The sequence below is a fragment of the Mauremys mutica genome, unplaced genomic scaffold (assembly GCF_020497125.1).
Source record: "Mauremys mutica isolate MM-2020 ecotype Southern unplaced genomic scaffold, ASM2049712v1 000049F_np12_subseq_15227682:15323992_obj, whole genome shotgun sequence".
Classification (NCBI taxonomy): Eukaryota; Metazoa; Chordata; order Testudines; family Geoemydidae; genus Mauremys; species Mauremys mutica.
The window spans coordinates 90,936-96,311 of record NW_025422818.1 but is presented as its reverse complement, the minus strand read 5'-3'; the positions used below and the strand labels follow the sequence as shown (position 1 = coordinate 96,311).

The following is a 5,376-nucleotide window of genomic DNA, read 5'->3' as shown; positions in this document are numbered from 1 at the left end:
GTACTCAAGTGAACCTGTGTTACTGAGGAGGTGTGCTGCTGTGTTCTGAAACTCCTGCAGATTTTGCAGGGCAGAAGCATTCAAGTCTAAATACATTGGATTGCGATGATTCAAGCAAGAGTTAATGATGGCCTATGTGGTTGAGGCCAAATTGTAAATACAAATGATGGGATGTAGCCTTACCAGATTAAGGTAGGAGAATGCATTTCTTGTAAATGGTTTTGTGAACATCCAGCATCAGAGCATGGGATTTTTTTTTGCAGCTATGTTATGTTGTTGGTTCCAGCTTTTTGTTGAATGCTTCTTAATCAGAGCCACTTGTGCTGAGTCACAGCAAGAGGGCTGGGCGTTTCAGCCATTTAAACCCCTTCAATTTTGTTGATATTTTGAACACAGGAAGCTGAGAATTCATACAGGTTTGAAACATTTGTCATACATCAGCATTGTCTAAAAATGTTGTCTCGTAACACCTGTGTCTTTTAGAATGATTGATAGAAGAGGGTGTGTGTGTGTGTTTGTTTCGGTATAACAGTTGGATATTTTGGATTAGGAGGTTGTGAGACAAAAGGAAAATAACTAGAAGCATCAACGGTTTTAGTTATGTTCTTTGGGTGACTTGTTTAAATAGATGAAAATACAGACTTGCTGTGTCGGCAAGGTTTTAATTTGTTTTCCATCCAGACCCTCCCTTTTCTTGAATTTGGCTTCTGCACTGGTGCCCATCTGCTCGTAGTAAGTAGATGAATAAATGATGGCTTGCTTCCAGTAGAGTCCCACCAGTGCTATGCCATCTGTTACCCAGCAATGCAGGAGTTGGATGGAAGGAGTTAGTTTCTTAGAAATAACTTTTATTTCACACTACTCTCAGTTTATTGACTTAATCAACTGTTTTGTAACTAATGTTTTGTTGTAGGAAATGGAGGAAAAAAAAGTCTTTGCTTCCAGTCTGATCAACAATTGCAAAAAATCCAGCAGCTGGAAGCAGAACTAAAAACAGCCAGAGACTTCCTGAAGGAGAGCCAGAATTACGCTGAAGAGATGAAAAGTGAGATACACAAGAAATCCATCAGCTGCAAGAAGAACTGAAAACAGCTAAACAGTTTCTGAAGGAGACCCAGAATTATGCGGAGGAGATGAAAAGTGAGATACACATTTCTACCTTTTAAAATCCTGTTACAAACTATTACTTCAGTGTGGAGGTTCTTCAAACCTCATTATCAAGAATACCCAAGAAAAAAAGTTCTCACTGTGTGATATAGTTAAATTAACTTTCAGCTAATACACGCAATTCTCTTTCCAAACTGAGATGGAACTTCTTTATACAAATATATAGTACTAACTCGTAAAATTATATGGTTTTAAAGCAATTTAAAATGAGGAATAAATATGTCCCAAAGAGAACTATATGGTCAGCACATTAAATACTACAATGTGCTCCTGTGTTTTAAAATCCCAAGCAAACAAATATACCTCAAACTATTATCCTTTAGCTTGTATATGGACTCCATCAAGCTTAAACGTGGTGAAATGTTACCTGCCGAGCCCTAATTTGACTTTTCCCTACATTTGTCTATTTGGTTGGGAAAATGCAATTTGCAGATTGAGGTTTAAGAGAACAGGTAATTCTGCTAAATAGCCATTGTAAAGAAGGAGACTGCTCCCACTTATCCCTGTAGAAGTCTAACCTTACTTAATGAGATTTCAAAATTAAATGTATGGACCCAGTCCTGCTCCCATTTTAATCAGTATTTTGCACTCTCCAATCCATGAGGCCATCCAAATAAGTGCTTTGTATTTTGATCTTATTCTTGGCAAGTGGCAGCACTTTCGGCTAGCTAATAAAATGTAATGCCTTCTAAGTCCATTTTCTTGCTTTCGCTATCTTCTAGCTGTGGTTTTTAAGGTGTCAAATGGTAGCATTATCTCCATTTTCTGGAGGGAATAATTATGAACAAAAAATAAGTCAGAAGATGTTTGTGCTGTAGCTCTGCACTGCAACCAACAATACCTTGTCTTAATTGAAACATAACTGAATGTGGGTGCCCAGAGTCCTAGGCTGTCACCCTTAACCCCCGGACAGTTCTTCCTCTCTAATAAGTCTCTGATTATCCTCTCACCCCTGCTGTGCCTCCTTCTGGTCATCCAGGGACTGAGCTCATTTCTAGCTGGAGCATCCTCTGCTGGTCACTATCCTTCTCCTCACTGGCCCCCATGTCCCTCCCAGACCCCAGTGCCCTCCCCGTCAGGCTCCTGCTCCCAGCAGAAATCCACTATCTGGGTCTTCCCACCCCAGGGAATCCCCACCCCCTATTCTCCACCTTGTCTCAGTGGCTACTGCCAGTACCATCTAGCCCCCTTTCACTGAGGCTGACTGCAGTCTGTAATGGCCACTCATCATTGGCCGGGGGATTTGGACCTGCTGCCTTTCCCTGCAGCTCAGTACCTCTGTAGGCCTTGGACAAGGCCCTGCAGCCTGGGGAGTTGCCAGTCTGGAGCTCCCCAGCTCCTCTGGCCTTTCCCTAGCCCTGCTTCACTCTAGTACCCTTAGCTTCCCCAGCAGCCAGGTCCCTCTCCCTTCAGAGCTAGAGGGAGACCGACTGAGTGCCTGGCTCACAGCCCTTTTATAAGGGCCAGCTGTGGCCTGATTGGGGCCTGGCCCAGCTGTAGCTGCCTCCCCAATCAGCCCAGGCTTGCTGCTTTCCCCAGCCACAGCCCTCTGCAGGGCTGTTCCAACCCCTTCAGGGCTAGAGCAGGCAACCAGCCCACCACACCCCCCTTTGAATCACCACCCTAAATAATCCTTCTCCACCCTAGGTGTTGATGTATTTCAAATAACTGTTGATTGCTATCATTTCCCTTCCCCTCTGTCTGCTCCTCTTTCTCACCAACATCTGGGTCTTGGAGAAATTAAATTTTCCTTGTCCTGTAGGAAGGGAATGTGTAGTCTTGTTTCATATGGTAAGTTGGTGTTATTCAATAGAATTCTCTTTGCAATACAGGAAATCTCTTGTATTGCCCGTGTCTCTTAATTTTACTCCATACATCAGTTCATCAAACACCTTGAACATTTTTATCTATGCTGGATTTTGAAGAGAGGAAAACGGACAAATAGGGCACCAACATTCTTTATCTAGCCATTGGTACTGCTACCTGTCAACCATGAGTTTCAGAATACAAGCCATCGGACCTCAGTGAAGATGGGCTGTAGAAACCGTTACAATTGTGGAGCATAGAGCGATTTGACTAGCAGTATGTTCTTTCTGCAAAACTGAATTCTGGCAATGCTAAAATTGTCTCAGCTATCCAATGTCATGGTTTGGGTATAAAGGCAGTTTTAGAACACATAAGTAATTATATTCTGAAATACTAAGAAAACGTATTGCTAGGTGAAAAATTGAAAATTGTCAATACTGCCATTTTATAGTGTTATCCATAAAAGCTAATATTGCATATTTGACATAGTTTGCTTTCACAAATTAAGCACTTAATTTTTTTTTATTACTATAGATAAGAGTTTGTCTCAGCAAATAGTATTAGAAAAGAAACAAGATGAGATTCGGGATTTAGAGGGGAAAAATCAAGATTTAATCCAGCAACTAAAGAAAATGCAGTCAGACCTGCAATTGAAAGAAGCTGAGATTACCCATCTCCCAAATGAGCAACTGAGCAAGGTAATAAAAAGAAAGAATGAATCAGTAGCACGTTACTTAGTTCATGACAGGGAAAATGGAAACTATTTAAAATGATTTGTCCTATATGACTAGCAGTATGTTCTTTCTGTCTCAGGAAACAGAATTATAAAGTCAACAAGCAGAGATTCGGGATTTAAAAGGCAATAATAAATTGCATGAGGATTCAGTAAAGCAGCTACAACTTGTGCTTGACAAATGGAATTTTGAGAAAAAAGACATGTCTACAATGCTTTCCTTACATGAAAAAGAAATTGAGGACCTTACTGAAGAAAATAGAACCCTTAAGGGCATTAACACGGCTTTAGAACAAGAAAAAGTAGACTTACTAGAAACAATTTTTTCTAACAGTTTAAAGGAAAGAGAGGAAAGCATTTCTGAGTTGTCCAGAAGACATAAGGAGGAAAGACTGACACTCATTGAAAGATATGAAGAAGTTGAAAAAGAACTTGTAGATCTACACAGAAAATACAAATCAATGGAAGAAAAAAATGCCAACACAGAATGCATTTTAAGACAGCAAAAAAGTCACTTTCAGGAGAGTAAAGCAGAATCAGAACGACAAGAGAGAGCATAGGGATGAGCGTAATGAATTCTTCTCTAAACTAGTGTCCTTGGATGGAAAAAATAAAGATTTGATTCAGGAACTTGAAAAAGTGCAGTCAGAATTGCAACTTAAACAATCTGAGACTGCTCATCTGCAAAATACCGGTATATCTGGGTGTGCAGAGACACTTGTTACTTCTGTGAAGCCCTGTCTCAGGTGGTAGGGTAATGTAAATTGTTCATCTCTGCTTTTCAGCCTGGGACCCTCTTTCAACCAGGGAAATTTTAGGTGACAATGGAATTGTCCCTGTCCGTTTATCAGGCCAAGGACCCACACTTTACCAAGGAGAGGAGTCTGGAGTCTCCTCCCCCTCTCCATAGGTTTGCTCAGCGTCGAAGGATTAAAGAGCACTTTAGACAGTGTGTGCCCAGAATAGAGGTACATAAGAATTCCATTCCTTAGGTAGCTGCACCATCAGGGGATTACAGAGGCATCAAGGAGAAATCCCTTCCCATGTTCAAAATGGCTCCTGCTTTACTGAATAAAAAACCCCAAGTGGTACTAATTCTCTTTGGAAGGGTGCAGACAGACACCCTTTCAGGGACTTTGGGCCATCTAGCAGGCTATTCCTACAATCAGCATTTATCTTAGCTGAGAGATCCCCAGAGCAGCATGATTAGCGTGCTACCTCACTTCTGTAAACAATCAGGGGAAGTACCCCATGTACACTACCACATAAAAAAGAAACCCCAAACTCACATGACTCTCTCAACACTGGAAGCCAGTGTCTTGAAAAAAACCTCACTAATAATAAACTATCTAATTTCTCATGCTTTCCTCCTCTGAGATCATTTCCAGTTAAAACTAGATGTTAAACTAAAATGTTATATAAAAATGTAAGGCAAATGTGTAAGTTTGGGGAACCTAAGTGCAGCAGTAGTCCTACCTGAGAGAGACATGGCCATGCCTCCAGAAGGGGGTTCCTTCCAAAAGATTCCATTGACCAAAAGAGTGAGGACATTACAGTCAAATTTCAAAACTCCAACTGTGGCCATTTCTTATACTTAGTACGGAAAATCTAGTTGGTGGCAAGCAAGTGGGCCATAGTCTCTCGGGTATGATCCTCAATTTGAGTGTGAG

At 41.1% G+C, this 5,376-nt stretch overlaps 1 long non-coding RNA gene across 1 annotated transcript; it reads left to right on the top strand.

Annotated features, from left to right (window-relative positions):
- Positions 1-859: 859 nt before the first annotated feature.
- LOC123356921 lies at positions 860-3,978 on the top strand. Its single transcript, XR_006575453.1, has 3 exons — positions 860-1,140; positions 3,508-3,671; positions 3,787-3,978. It is a non-coding gene; the product is annotated as an uncharacterized LOC123356921 (long non-coding RNA).
- Positions 3,979-5,376: the final 1,398 nt, after the last annotated feature.